The 16,241-nt window shown below is 44.1% G+C and overlaps 1 long non-coding RNA gene across 2 annotated transcripts; it reads left to right on the top strand.

Moving 5' to 3' along the window:
• The first annotated feature begins 12,383 nt into the window (after positions 1–12,383).
• On the top strand, positions 12,384–14,542 carry LOC112431115 (uncharacterized). Of its 2 annotated transcripts, XR_003022358.2 has the most exons (4): positions 12,384–12,558; positions 12,659–12,771; positions 13,792–13,886; positions 13,995–14,542. It is a non-coding gene; the product is annotated as an uncharacterized LOC112431115 (long non-coding RNA). The 2 variants fall into 2 exon arrangements; XR_013094348.1 differs by lacking the exon at positions 12,384–12,558 and having other exon boundaries at positions 12,565–12,771.
• The last annotated feature ends 1,699 nt before the right edge of the window (positions 14,543–16,241 follow it).

The raw sequence follows: 16,241 nt of genomic DNA, 5'->3' as shown, positions 1-16,241 counted from the left end.
AATCACGCCCCTCCAGGTCTCGCTGTCGTTACCCACGTGAGCATTGAAGTCTCCCAGCAGGACAACAGAGTCTCCAGGTGGAGCACCTTCCAGCACCCCCCCCAGGGACTCTAAGAAGGCTGGGTACTCCGAACTGCCACTCGGCGCATAAGCGCAGATGACAGTCAGGACCCGTTCCCCGACCCTAAGGCGCAGGGAACAAACCCTCTCGTCCACCGGGAAAAACCCCAACGTACCGGCAGCAAGCCGAGGGGATATAAGAATACCCACCCCAGCCCGCCGCCTCTCACCAGGGGCAACTCCAGACTGAGACAGAGTCCAGCCCCTCTCCAGGAGACTGGTTCCAGAGCCCAGACAATGCGTAGAGGTGAGCCCAACTATATCTAGCCGGTACCTCTCAACCTCACGCACCAACTCAGGCTCCTTCCCCACCAGAGAGGTGACATTCCATGTCCCTATTGCCAGTCTTGGCAGCCGGGGGTCGGTCCGCCAGGGCCTCCGCTCCTGGCCGCCACCCGGCTCACAATGCACCCGACCCCTATGGCGCCTCCTGCGGGTGGTGGGCCTGCGGGAGGATGGGCCCATGTCTCCTCTTCGGGCTGTGCCCGGCCGGGCCCCATGGACTAAGGCCCGGCCACCAGACGCTCGCCCTCGGGCACCCTCCCCGGGCCTGGCTCCAGGGCGGGGCCCCGGTAACCCTATCCCGGGCAGGGTAAACTGTTCCCTCGATATTCTTTTCATGGGGGTCTTCTGAATCGCTCTTTGTCTGGTCCCTCACCCAGGACCAGTTTGCCATGGGAGACCCTACCAGGGGGCAAAAGCCCCCAGACAACATAGCCCCTGGGATCCCTGGGACACACAAACCCCTCCACCACGATAAGGTAGCGATTCAAGGAACATAAGAGTGTCCATAAGTGCACGTGGCACCAGGATGCTCTAGGCCGTAGGTCGTAGGTCGATGATCGATTTTGTAATCGTATCACCAGACCTGCGACCATATGTTCTGGACACTCGGGTAAAGAGAGGGGCTGAGCTGTCAACTGATCACCACCTGGTGGTGAGTTGGATCAGGTGGCGGGGGAGGACGCTGGACAGACCTGGTGCACCTAAACGCGTAGTGAGGGTGTGCTGGGAACGTCTAGCAGAGGCCCCAGTCCGCGAGATCTTCAACGCACACCTCCGGCAGAGCTTCAACAGCATTCCGAGGGAGACTGGGGACATTGAGTCCGAATGGACCATGTTCAGCGTCTCCATTGCCGAAGCTGCTGCATTGAGCTGCGGCCGCAAGGTGGTTGGTGCCTGCCGTGGTGGTAATCCCCGAACCAAATGGTGGACACCAGAGGTGAAGGGAGCCACCAGGCTGAAGAAGGAGGCCTATCGGGCTTGGTTAGCCTGTGGGACTCCGGAGGCAGCCGACAGGTATCGACAGGCCAAGCGGAATGCGGCTCGGGCAGTGGCTGAAGCAAAAACTCGGGTGTGGGAGGAGTTCGGAGAGGCCATGGAAAAAGACTTTCGGACTGCCTCGAAGAGATTCTGGCAAACCGTCAGGCGTCTCAGGAGGGGAAAGCGGTGCTCTACCTGCACTGTGTATAGTGCTGGCGGAGCGCTGTTGACGTCGACTGAGAAAATTGTCGGGCGGTGGAAGGAATACTTCGAGGACCTCCTTAATCCCACTGACACGTCTTCCGGGGAGGAAGCAGAGTCTGGGGATGAGGGGTGTGACCCACCGATTTCCGGGGGCGAGGTCACTGAGGCAGTTAAACAACTCCTTGGTGGCAGAGCCCCTGGTGTCGATGAGGTCCGCCCCGAGTTCCTGAAGGCTCTGGACGTTGTAGGGCTGTCTTGGTTGACACGTCTCTGCAATGTTGCGTGGAGATCAGGGGCAGTACCTGTGGACTGGCAGACCGGGGTGGTGGTCCCCATCTTCAAGAAGGGGGACCGGAGGGTGTGTTCCAACTACAGGGGGATCACACTCCTCAGCCTCCCCGGGAAAGTCTATGCCAGGGTGCTGGAGAGGAGGGTTCGTCCGCTAGTCGAACCTCGGATACAGGAGGAACAATGCGGTTTTCGTCCTGGTCGCGGAACACTGGACCAGCTCTTTGTCCTCTCGAGGATACTTGAGGGTGCATGGGAGTTTGCCCAACCAGTCTACATGTGTTTTGTGGACCTGGAGAAGGCATTCGACCGTGTCCCTCGGGGCGTCCTGTGGGAGGTGTTGCGCGAGTATGGGGTGTCTGGCCCATTGCTACGGGCCATTCAATCCCTATACAACCGTTGCAAGAGCTTGGTTCGCATTGCCGGCAATAAGTCGGACTCGTTCCCGGTGGGTGATGGGCTCCGCCAAGGCTGCCCTTTGTCTCCGGTTCTGTTCATAATTTTTATGGACAGGATTTCTAGGCGCAGCCAAGTGGCGGAGGGCTTTCGCTTTGGTGGCCTCAGAATCTCATCTCTGATTTTTGCGGATGATGTGGTTCTGTTGGCTTCATCGGGTGAGGGCCTCCAGCTCGCACTGGAGCGGTTCGCAGCCGAGTGTAACGCAGCGGGAATGAGGATCAGCACCTCCAAATCTGAGGCCATGGTTCTCAGCCGGAAAAGGGTGGAGTGCCCACTCCGGGTCGGGGATGAGTTCCTGCCCCAAGTGGAGGAGTTCAAGTATCTCGGGGTCTTGTTCGCGAGTGATGGGAGAAGGGAGCTGGAGATCGACAGACGGATTGGGGCTGCGGCTGCAGTAATGCGGACGCTGCACCGGTCAGTCGTGGTGAAGAGGGAGCTGAGTGTAAAAGCGAAGCTCTCAATTTACCGGTCGATCTACGTCCCTACCCTCACCTATGGCCACGAGCTGTGGGTAGTGACCGAAAGAACGAGATCGCGGATACAAGCGGCGGAAATGAGCTTCCTCCGAAGGGTGGCTGGCCTCTCCCTTAGAGATAGGGTGAGAAGTTCGGCCATCCGGGAGGGGCTTAGAGTAGAGCAGCTGCTGCTCCACATCGAAAGGAGCCAGCTGAGGTGGTTCGGGCATCTGGCAAGGATGCCCCCTGGGCGCCTCCTGGGCGAGGTGTTCCAGGCATGTCCCACCGGGAGGAGGCCCCGGGGCAGACCCAGGACACGCTGGAGAGATTATATCTCTCGGCTGGCCTGGGAACGCCTTGGTATTCCCCCGGACAAGCTGGAGGAGGTGGCTGGGGAGAGGGAGGTCTGGACCTCTTTGCTTAGGCTGCTACCCCCGCGACCCGACCTCGGATAAGCGGATGAAGATGGATGGATGGATGGATGGATGGATGTACATACTCTTCAGTTTAAAAGACAACGCCACCCCAGTACAGAGATGAGGTTCAATGATAAAACAAGTTGACAATTTATTAATTATTTAAAACAGCATATAAAAGCACAATCATAAATATCAATGTACAAATATGCTTAAAAAGGTATTCAGAGCCGAGGCTTACCAATGGAGGGGCAGGGATGCCACGCACAAACTAAAAAAAAAAAAAGAGAAAAGAAAAACACCAAGACACAAGTGCAGCACACTATCACACACTTACACTAATAAACTAAGAAAGGCAGGTGTGTACACTCAAAGGATCCCACCACCAAGGCACCCTAGTCTCCTCCACGTCGGCACTCCGCGTCTGAATAAAAGAAAATTTTAATATATTACAACAAAAACTAATATTCACACGCTGGGGATAGCCCAACTGCAGGAACACACTGGTGATAAGCAGCTAGAAAAAGGGCCTCCCACCAGTGGCGTAACAAAAACTCAAACTACAAATCAAACGACGGAAAAAAGGACAAACATACAGCCTAAATAAAACTTTAAAGTATGGGGGCAGACGGAATCGCCGTATTGCAGCAACTTGCCGTCTGCCCGACTACAAGTTAATCTTCCAATCAATATGCATGCCAGCCGACTGGCGTAGCATGCATATGGCCGTTGTCCACGCCGACGTCCACTTTAAAGGCTGGCAGCAGTAGGAAAAGAAACCTCCAAGTGAGGCCTTCAGGTTTTCCACATTTTCTGGATTAAGGCCCTCATCGTGGTTCGATTCCCAAAGCGCTTGAAATGCCTTTGTAACCCTTTCCAGACTGATAGAGTTCAGTGTTTCTTAGCTGTTTCTTTAGATGTCCACGATGTTGCTTTCTGAGATCTTTTAGTCAACTTCACTTTTTTTGGGTTTTTTTTTGCCTGTCCCATTTGGTTCTTTAGCCATCAGAATTGTTGTCTGAAGACCAACAAGGAGACCCAATGGATTTACTTTGCCAAATGGATCACCACGGCCTTGCCGTATTGGTCCATTTGATCGACCTTTGTTTTTATTAATTATTTTATTTTATTTTCAGTTGTCACAGACGGGACAGACATGACTGAGGGATAGGAAAGGGAGAAAGAAAGATGAAGGAAAAGAAAAACAGAAGCGAAGAGGGACAGTGAGAAAGGAAACTTAAAAAGAGAATGAAGAGAAAAAAAATATCCTGGATCACCTGTTGAGAGAAAGAGAAGAGTTGGTGATTCTTTGTGTCCGGGGATGGGCGTCCAGGTACACACCGGCTCACTCCTTGGCGGCTGCGTATCGGGGCCTGGAGCCCGGGGCTCGCTCGGGCCACTTCGGAGGTGGGGTGCCCCCGGCCTCTCGGCCTGGGGCTCGGTCACTCAGGCACGGCTGGCTGCCAGCGGAGCTCACGGGCGCGTCACTGCAACCCCCCCTGGCTTCTGCTCCGCGGCTGCTGAGTGACCCCTCATCTGGGACTCTCCTCAGCTCTTTCTGGGACAGTGGTGCGGCTGCCCCTCTGTTGGTCTTCCTTGGTCTCTTATGTTCTGGGGGCCTCTGGATGTCTGGAGTTTTGATCTCCTCCATACCTGCTTCATACCCTGGTGGACGGGGCTGTGGCCCCCCCACACCCTCTAGCAGATCATTACATGAAGGAACCTTTTAAAAAAAACAAGCGCGTCCATGCTCACAGGTGTACACACGGGTGATCACACCCACAAACTACACCCTTTTTGTTCCTACCTCAAAGCACACTGTGCGCTGTCGATATTACGTGCTGCACAATAATGTTTAATATTTAGTATTTACTGTCATATTCCCATATATCATTGTGATGTTGTTTATTCTATTACTCTTGTTTTCTTCTGCTTGTTTTCTTTTTTCTTTCTCAACAGGTGATCCAGGTGATCGATAGATGCATTTTTTTCTCTCTGCTCATTCTGTTGGTTTTTGTTTTTTGCCCTTCTCCCCCGTCCCTCTTCTCAGCTGTTTCTCTTTCCCTCTTTCTTTCTCCCCTTCTTTCCCCCAGTCAAGTCTGTCCCGTATTCAGCAAGTGAAAATAAAATAAACAATAAAAGGTGAATCAAATGGACGTCAAGGCTGGGATGGTCAATTTGGTAAAGTAAATCCGTTGGGCATCTTTCTTTGCCTTTAGACAATAATTCTGATGGCAAAAGAGCCAAACGGGACAGGCAAAAAAAAGAGAAAGAAAAAGAAAATTGGAAACAAAAACAAGAAAAGAAAAAAAAGAGAGGAGTGTAGAAATGTGTGTAAAAGTTGTTTCCAACTAGCGGGAGAAGGTGGTACACCAGCTCCCCTAGGGTGGACACACACACACACAAAATTAGTAGAATTGTTGATTAAAATAGGAAGAGGGTTTGGTGTTTTTCAACGTAGGGCAACTACAATCTCTCTGGGTTTTTAAGAAAGGGGAGTTCAGAACCAGAGAGGGGAGACGTGTTGTTTTAAGCAATGAGAAGAATGAGCAAAATGTCTCAGTGTGTCACTTGCAGGTGAAGAGCAGACCTGAATCAATTTTCCACGTGCAGCAGTCGGAAGAACATTATAGGTTAACACCATTAGAAACACTCAAGCCAGGTTTTGGCTGAATTGTTTTACAGCTTAACTTCCATGTGTTTGTCTATCATTCTAAGAGAGTACACTTAGACAACTTCTAAAAGAGGCCTTCATATTTTTTGATTTTAACAGTGCACTGAGATTTTTGTTTGGCAATTTTCTCCTTTTCAAGCAGGCCTGCAAGATCTGGATCGAAAACGCTACACAACATGTTGATCAATCGCAAGTGAGCTTCTCCAAAATTAAAATGGGCTCGGGAGAAAGCCACTTATTTGGGACAATCACAAAACAAGTCCCGGCCAAAAAGGATTCAGCGAGGTAATCCACTCTAAATTCTTTTTTTTCCCTTTTTTGAAATGACGTCATTGCTGGCAGTAGAAACTTATTGCGTCACGAGAGGTTCTACTGTCAGCAAATAAAAAATGGGGACTGACTGGACTGACAAAAGCTTTCATTGACTTGACACCAGTATGCAAGATTGCACCTCCATCTAGACCTGACCAAAGGGTGGATGTATGTATGTATGTTTCTTTTTACAGGAGCAGAAAGGTGACAGCAGCAGGTTGCATGAGCTTTTGGGCTGACTTAACCTTTTGATTGCCACTTTCTGTGTCTTTGTGAATTTACCAGCAGTGTGTTATTCATGACCTTGTATTGTTTACAGTGCAGAGGTCACTGTGAGAAAGTGTGCATACAGATGCGCTGCGCTAACATCTACATCACTTTTTCCACAGCAGAGGGTTAATCGTGGGATCTAATCACACGATTTACAGCAGGACACACCACTGGCTAATGTTTTTTCTTACAACAGGGCCTGGAGTGAAACTACTCCAGGGGAGAAGCCCTGGAATTTTTAAGAGACAATGCACAACTTCATTGTGCATGTCTAATTGTGTTAAGCTGACAGAGGGCAAAAGAGGGTTTTCTGGGGAAGCTTTCATTTTTAAATTGCAGAGACCGCGACATGAGGGATATAGAAGAAGAGATTGAGGTGCAGATGCAGACCATGACTGGGAGAGAAGGCTTCAAGAGGACCAGTGAGAAGCAGGGACCATCTGCAGGACAGCAGACAAACAACAGTGGGCTGCACCACTGGGCTTCCAGGAGATTGTCATGAGATTGAGAACAGCAAAATCTTAAATAAAATGAAAGAGTCTCGCCGTTGAGGGAGACAACTAAGGTGTACGACGTGCTCTGGCTTAAATCTACAGCCGCGTTGGAACAGAAATCGAGGGATGAAGAGAGCGTGCCAAGCTCCAAAGGTGGCAGCGCAGAGGGAGACCAGCGTTGGAATTATGACTCTGTAAATGGCACAGACACCAGGAGCCATGACCGTGACTGGGAATGACCACCTAATGCTGTTTCACTCTGCCATGCAAAGTACTTTGACACTCTGGAGAAGACCTTTCCTCTGTGTCATTGTTGTCTCCATTTGCATGTGAGAGCTTAGATTGTGGGGAAGATTAAAGATGAACAAAGGGTGGTGGGAGAACAGTGAAGTGAGGATACACAGTGTGAAACTCCTTTAAGTGAACAATAATGTTGATGTGATAAACACAATGTCAGGAAAGAAATACTGGTATTAAAGAGCTGAAGCATATAATTCTGACAAATATGCAAAAGGGGGCAAATACTTTTATAGCACAGCACGCATATAAGAAGTTGGCTGTGGGTCCTAAGGGCCTTCACGGATTCAGTTTTCTTTACGAAGTTTCTTTGTTATCTATTTTATTGCACACAGCCCTTTGCAGCTAGGTTTTGGACAGCACTATACAAGCAAAGCTTTCTTTATTATTATTTATTATTCCACCCAGTAGTTAGGGTTGGCTGGTTAAGTTTTCAGCCCCCTAGCAAATCACCAGCTCTGGCTTGTCTCTTTCCTCCATCTAAGCCTGCTTCCCCACCACTTCATAAAGAGAAACAAGGTTACTGTCAGTGTCTGCAGCATCCTAAACTTGCAGCCACTGTTGTATTAGATTACCTGGGATGTGGTCAAATACTCCAAAAAATTACCTCCTACCTTCTCTTCCTAATCACTTTTCCTTGACATCGGAGGGAAATGTTATGAGGCCAAGGAAAGGTGTAAAGGAGAATTAATAAGTCTGCTGTGCTGAAACTACAATGTCCAGAAGATGAACTACAAAAATATGGGCCTCACTTCACCACAGTGTGCTTTTTCTGTGTTGTTTCAAGCTCGCCATCAAGATGTGAACAATCTGCAAAACGTTGACTTCATTACAAAGGTTGCTTATTAAAGAAAAAGAGAGAGACTAATGCAAGCTCGACTACTGTGAAGTTCAAATGCCCTGTGATCAACTCATATAGCTCATTATCTTGATTTAGAAAGCTCATAAAAATGCAACTCAATACCTCAACAAGAAGCAGATTACAGCTGTGTGATGTTCAGAAATTCATATCAGCAGGTCATGGCATGAAATGGAAAACAGACTGTTAATTAATATTTACACGATCTGCACCACTTTGTCAGTTGTGTTGGTCATTTTAATTAACAGTCAGATGGTATGTCGCTATGAATTATGGGTTGTAATTATCTCCTTTGATAAAGGTCTAGTGTATCCTTTGTTAAAAGAGGCGATAAGAGGAAGCACTAAAATACCTTTCCTTAGTTTCTGGAGAATTTGAACAGCTCTTATAACGGCTGCCACGCAGATGCTTCCAAGTCACTTCACTCATTTAGGACCTTCTTAGGAAAAGCTCAGTGTTCAGCTGCACCTCTCGTCTCCTCCTTATTGGACCTAGCTCTCGTATCTGCCCTGATTCACTCGTACCACTATCAAGGAGGAGGAAGAGTGCTTCTGATTGTTCATGCAGCAGCCCAGCTTCTCACCTTGGGGTCTTCTATGCTACATCATAAAGTAGTCATCAATTATGTCTTAGGCATCTATTATAATTTCAGTTGTGCTAAGCTGGATCTGGATCACTGCATTATAAGACACTGTGACAATGAGGTGCCACTAAGATTAAATAAAAAAGTACCATTCACACAATAAAACAAAGTAATTTGAGCAGCAAGGCAGGCTTTTTCAAGTGGAATATAATAAATAACTATGGATATTCAGTCAAATATCAAATAAAAAGTACAATGGTGCACTGTGATAAAAGTGATTTTTAACAGTGACTGTACTTGGATAAAAAACTGTCCTTGTCTTGACAGACCTGTAGTATCTACCACAGGGCAACAGGTCACACAGCAAGTGTCTAGAGTGGGAACTATCCTTAGTGTTTTTAAAGCTCTTGGGAGGTGTGTCACCTGTACCAGTGGTCTTTGTGCTGTGCTTGTTACCCTGTGGGTAGTCTTTTGTATCTGCTGCAGAGCATCCAGTATACCACACTGTTACACAGTCCACCAGGATGCTTTCTGTGGTGGTGCTGAACTGCAGCTGTAGCGTTGGCAGACCAGTTTCATGATGATTTCTTTTTTCTTCTTAGTATAAGAACCAGATTCTGTTCTGAGCACCACGTGACCAGTTGTTGGACCTCAGCCCTATTGGCGGACCCGTCTCCCTCTGATATGATTAGTGCCACCAGTGTAGTGTCATAAAACGTAAAAACTCGTTCTGATATGGTAATGTAATTATAAAGTTCATTTCTCACTGAATTCAGTATCTACTTTTAGAGTTTCACAGTTTATAATCTGTGGGACTGATTAAAGGTCTTCTGGCTTTAATGAGTCTTGCCATCTATTGGTGTGAACTTGCATCATCCGTTATAGGGTTTGAGGCAGTGAAGAGATACTTTATAAGAAGGGGTAGAGAGTACCGACAAGTGAAATGGTGTGATACAAGCGTGTCATTTGTCAAACCACATATTTCAGAGTGGAAACAACCAAACAAATAATAAATCTGAGATTATCTGAAACTCACAAGCAAATTGAAATGAGGCTCAAGACTACGCTGTCTGCAAAATCACTGTGGGGCAGGTATTGGAGTTTGAATATCACTTTCTGTTGAAGTTTAGAGGAGATTAGCTTCAGGCAGCATAATACCAAACAACTTAGTTTTCTCCAGAGTGCCTCTTTTTACGCCAGTAACAGTGTCTCTAAGTCAGTCAAATCTGCTGTGAGTCAACATACATCCAACAATATGCTTAAAATCATGTTAACAATGTGTTCTTCATAAATATGTCAGATCTTAACACATTTTCAAGCATTTTCTTCAGATTTTTTCTACTCCATATTTTTATTCACTGTTCAAAATCCTGTATATTACACCGGGGCTTTGTGCAGTCCCTTACTTAGTAATCTAAAAGAAGCTAGTTTAAATCCTTTCCCCTTCACCTTAAGCCAGCGTTCCCCAGACTGGCTGCCTTTGTTAAACCAAAGGTTTGAACTGCAGGTGGATTGGACTTCTCTCCCATGGTTAACTGACAGGGTGTGAGGTGACCATCTCAGAGATAGCAGCTCTCTATGATGACGCCACAGTAGCACGGGTGTTAGCACTGTTACCTAATATCAAGAATATTCTGGGTTTGACTCCGTCATCTGGCTGGGGCCTTTGTGCATGAAGTTTCCATGAAACCAAATGGCACATACTAATTAGTTAAAATGCAGGAATATCTTAAAGACATAAAGACCTGGATGACTTCTAATTTCCTGCTTGATCTTCAGAGTAAACTCAGGTTATTACATCTTACTTTGGTCTCAGACTCTCAGGTTCCCAGAGGCTTCAGCTTTCAGTCCCCTCTTCTGTGCTTCCAGTTTGGATTTTGGGACACAAACAACTGCTTCATTTAAGGATTAGCTTTAACATTTTACTTTTTGATAAAGACTATAGTTAGGGCTGGATCAGGTGACCCTAAGTTACCCTGCAATAGGCCTAGACGTCTCGGGGCTTCCCATGCTAAACTGAGCATTTCTTCTTCACTGTTTTCAATCTCTGTGTGTTTATACACCTCTCTGCATTCAATCATAGTTATTAATTATCTCTGGTTCCCTTCCACAGCATGTCTCCGTGAGCCTGGTTCTGCTGGAGGTTTCTTACTGTTAAAAGGGAGATTTTCTTTCCCACTGTCACCAAGTGCTTGCTCAAAGAAGGTCTTTACCTTACAAAGGACCTTGATTGTGATTCAGAACTACATACACATAAAATTAAATGGAACTGTAATAATGATTTCAAGTTAATAAAACTCAGTGTTAGTGTACTAATGGACTGTAAATGCTGGATGTAACATCACCCATTAGTTAATGATGTCCTGTTGTGAGGCCCTAAGCTGAGCATTTTGGTGTTATGACATGAAGTTCTATCTGAACAACGGTGGCACATTGTATGCTATTAGGGTCGTGACTGTCAAAGCTCAGCTTAAAGCATACCCAGCTCTTTTTTTTTTTTTTGCTCTAATGGGGACTGTAATTTACAAAATGAGCTCATCTTGTATGCTTGAAATTAGCAACTGGGAGCATAAACTCATCAGGACACCGTTTACTGAGTTCACCCAAAAGGGAACTGAGGGCTCACTTTATCCTCTGCCACTGGATTTCTATTTGCAACCAATTAAAGCAAGTGGCAAACTAAACAAGTAGTTTGTTGCAGGCAGGCAGAGTTTTTGCTGTAACCTGTCTTTAATTAAACAGCACTGTCACTTGACTACATATTCTTCACTTGTTAAATCTGTGGTGTCATAACAGACTCTTATTGGCTATTTCCTGTGAACTTCATGAGCTGTGCTGCTTTCAGCTCAGTTCACTGTCCTGGTTATATCTCTGCTTCTTTATTGGCTGCTGTATGTTTGTGGGTGTGTTTGAGTCAAAGAGAAGAGCCCAGACTTTGATGATAAAGTTCCCCTGTGATCAAAGTGTCATCACAGTCTTAGTGTTGTCTACATTTATGTTGAAAATAATAGTGGCTACTCAGTTCTAAAATGTTATTTTCATTTTATAGATTGGTTCCTTTATACTAAAATGGTAAATGGCCTGTATTTGTAAAGCGCTTTTATATGGAAGAAATATAGTATCATCAGAATTCAAGTATTTTTAGACATTGAATTTATGACACTGAATTTTTATCCTCCAAATTTCCCTGCAAAAATATTCACCTGCAAAAATTCACCTGAAAAAAATTCACCTGCAAAAAATTCACCTGCAAAAATTCACCTGAAAAAAATTCACCTGCAAAAAATTCACCTGAAAAAAATTCACCTGCAAAAATTCACCTGCAAAAAATTCACCTGAAAAAAATTCACCTGCAAAAAATTCACCTGCAAAAATTCACCTGCAAAAAATTCACCTGCAAAAATATTCACCTGCAAAAATTCACCTGCAAAAATTCACCTGCAAAAAATTCACCTGCAAAAATTCACCTGAAAAAAATTCACCTGCAAAAAATTCACCTGAAAAAAATTCACCTGCAAAAATTCACCTGCAAAAAATTCACCTGCAAAAAATTCACCTGCAAAAAATTCACCTGCAAAAATTCACCTGCAAAAAATTCACCTGAAAAAAATTCACCTGCAAAAAATTCACCTGAAAAAAATTCACCTGCAAAAATTCACCTGCAAAAAATTCACCTGAAAAAAATTCACCTGCAAAAAATTCACCTGCAAAAATTCAACTGCAAAAGTGATGAACTTTAATGACCCAAGCCAGAGCAATCAGCACCAGATCGAGTCGAGTGGCTCTCGGCCAATTAAATTACGCTGTTTGATCACATGACACCGTTAGCCAGCAGTTTGTCTCCTAAAAGAGAGCTGTTTAGAGGTGAGTGATTAAGTTTTTCTCCTAAATAGAGATCATTACAGAACGCCTAGTCCTACTTAAAATCCCATTTATTTTTATTTTATCATCTACTCGAACTAAGGAAAACGTTTGACTAACTCAAAGACAATTTCCACGCCTCCCCTGCCTGACTGCAGAGGCAGTTTTGAATTTAGGAGCAGCAAGATGGAAGCGGCAAACCCTGGCGATTCTCCGGTAAGTATATTGTTTTTTATCTTCAAGTTTGTCTTTTGAAACGTTAATTTTATTTAAATCCGTTGCTCACGTGTAAAGTACACAGACGGGGTCTTTGCTCAACTCGTCTGAGGCGTGTCTCACTAAGCGCTACATGCTAGCATCCTGCTAACCGAGCTACCCTTTACATGCTGTGCTTTAGAAAATAGGATACTCGTTAAAAAATACTCCGCAGATATTGATAGATAGACGAACACTGCAAATATAATGTTGTAAACGAAAACGGCCTTTGGTGAAGTGGTAAAATACACCATGAATAAAGCCATAGATTGAATGGCTGCCATGGTTGCAGAACGGCCTGATTTAATGACAAGAATGGGGAAGAGTGAGGCGAAGTGAACCAAAGCCACAAAACACGGTCAGACAAGGCGGCAAAAGGGCAGTGATCTGTCCGTCAGTATGAAGTTGGTGTGTGCTTTGGTGAACAAAAACTCGAGACCAGTAGCACGAAGGTGGGAGACTCGTGTTTCACTGGAATAGTGGTGAATTAAAACATCCTTTGTTGGGGACATTTAGGTGTAAATGCATCCATAAAGGTGAGACAGAGGCAGACCAGACAGTGAAGAAAACAAGGCAAACATTAGAAATATTAAAACGGAAATATAGGATTAATATAACATACAATTGGGGAAAATGTAAGGAACACAATGTAAATGATATTGTAAAGTCATTAAAACAGCATACTCTGATTAAAAGAAACAGATAATTGGGTAGGATGATGATGATGATAATAATAATAATAATAATAATAATAATAATAATAATGTTAAAGAACATGTACAAGATGGGTATGTATACTTGTAGCCAGAACTTAACAACTACAAAGTTGTAGCATGCCAGACCATCTTGATTGAATGTAACTTCGCTCCACACAAGTTTTATGGTAGACATATTCATATTGGTATCTAATAAATGATTAATTCTTAGATTTTATCAAACGTTAATTTATAAATTGTTTCTGTCTTTATGTGTTTGTTTCAGATTATGCAAGATGTAATTATTCAGTCAGCAAGACACTTGCTGCAGTTACTGACATCATCCAACTGAACTGCTGCTGTGATGAATCAGAATACAAGGTTTACTTTAGCAAGACCTATGAGTTAATGCTACATTTAACTAAATTGTTATATATTTTGTGTCCAATATTGTCTCCATATGATTTTGTTTTTTGCAACATCTTGCAGAGAACAGAGTCAAGGTACCAGCTTGGTCAACCCTAAAAGACCATCTGTTCATCAAGATATGACCAGGTGAAAAAGTCATAAACTAAACACTCTGCATGAGCATGGAATTTAGGATGCAACTTTATATCTTACCTGCTCTACACTCAGGGCTTGAATTACAACAACAGTCAATCACATAAAAAAAAAATATACTTTTGGTAGTTCTGTGTCTCTCTCTCTCCTCCAAACCCAGATGGCTGCTGGTACTGAACCGGGTTCTGCTGGAGGTTTCTTCTTGTTAAAGGGGAGTTTTTCCTCTGCACTGTCACTTCATGCTGCTCAGTGTGAGGGATTGTTGAGGTTGAGTCCATATGTCCTGCGAACAACTGCTGGGCAATGACACCATGCAATCTTCTGGGATTCCTTGGATAGAAAACCTGTGAGCTGCACTTGTCCTTGGTCTTCACAGCTCACCTTTTTACTGTTTATTGAATCAAAATTCTCCAGTGACATGGATTCTACATTGTAACTGATGTGATGTTCTATAAAGTGGTTTTAATAAAAAAAAAAAAAAAGGCAAAAATTAGTTTGTTTCTTTATTCAATTTTTGAACAGTGATACTCATTCAGTAAATGCAAATTATTTACACGGCAGTGCACTATAGGCATAAATCTAGACCCCTAGATAAAACATGATGGCATTATAGCAGTGACAACTCCTCCACAGTAGCAGGTGGGATTTTTCTTTTTTGAGGACCTGTCACTACAGATGGTCTGTTTGTTCTGATCAAGAGCCTTTTTTTGGGCAGCTGAAGAGGAGAAGTCTATCTTATGGCCAACCTCTGGCTGTATCTTGGTCATATTACCCAGCAAAACCCAGTATGCAGGTTCATCTGTAACAGTCCTTGTGCCACAGATCACTGTTGCTTCTACATTAAACAGAAGAGCAGTGACGTGGGTGCAGGTCTCCGTGACTCCGGCCTTACAGCTGCAGTGGGCGGCTTCAACCTTCCCTGTGATGCTCACAGTGACCCATGGCTGCAATGCTGGTTCATTCAGTCTTTGAGAGTGCAGGACCTGAAACACACACAAAGTTCTTGTCTTTAAATGAACTATGAGCCAAGGCTGACATAAATGTTTTATCTACTTAATCATTAATGTAACAGTGTTTAGAAAGTTAGCACATACATGTAATTTTTCATTTCTTTATGTGTCCATCTATAGAACGCTGCATGTTATAGTGTAAATCTGCCTGTTCTCTGTCAGAAACCTGCCTGCAGAAAATGAACCTAAAGGATGTAATGCAAGGATGTCATCACTTTCAAGATGGAGAAAGCATAAAGTGACAATTATGAATCACTTAATATGATAAGGAGATTCTGCAGGTCATTAATCAATGTATAAAATTAAATAAAATTATTTTTAGTGACACAAGATACAAATATGGAAGGAAGATGTATAATCGCTCAGTTTGGGGAAATTGTGGGTAGCCTGCAAGGGCCTCAACTTCTCCATACCCACAATGTGCAACAAATGGGCACAGCTATCTTCAACAGTGGAACATCGGCCAGTTACTTCCAACTTTAACGCAGCTTGTAGTCTTGGAGAGCAGCACACCAAAACTGCATGCACAACTTCTGCTAACAGTGGAAACAGATTAAGAAATCCATGCAAACAGATTCATAAACCGAAAGAATATTATTTTACAGGATTAATGATCATATCAGCCGCTGGCTGATCACAAACCCTGAGGGTGTATACGAGAAGCAGAAGAAGCAGAGGGGATATCCAGTTTAAGTTTAGATAGTATTTGTAAAGATATTGACCATATCCTTTTCTGAAAGTGTGGATATAATGGATGGGGTAAGGTACTGACATGCTACAACTTTATAGTTGTTAAGTTCTGGCTACAAGTATACATACCCATCTTGTACATTTTTTTAATTTTATTATTATTATTATTATTATTATTATTATTATTATTATTATTATTATCATCATCATCATCCTCCTACCCAATTATCTGTTTCTTTTAATCAGAGTATGCTGTTTTAATGACTTTACAATATCATTTACATTGTGTTCCTTACATTTTCCCCAATTGTATGTTATATTAATCCTATATTTCCGTTTTAATATTTCTAATGTTTGCCTTGTTTTCTTCACTGTCTGGTCTGCCTCTGTCTCACCTTTATGGATGCATTTACACCTAAATGTCCCCAACAAAGGATGTTTTAATTCACCACTATTCCAGTGAAACACGAGTCTC

Source organism: Maylandia zebra, linkage group LG2, assembly GCF_041146795.1.
Source record: "Maylandia zebra isolate NMK-2024a linkage group LG2, Mzebra_GT3a, whole genome shotgun sequence".
Lineage (NCBI taxonomy): Eukaryota > Metazoa > Chordata > Actinopteri > Cichliformes > Cichlidae > Maylandia > Maylandia zebra.
Note: the sequence above shows the minus strand (reverse complement) of the source record. Positions and strands in the feature narration are given on the sequence as shown.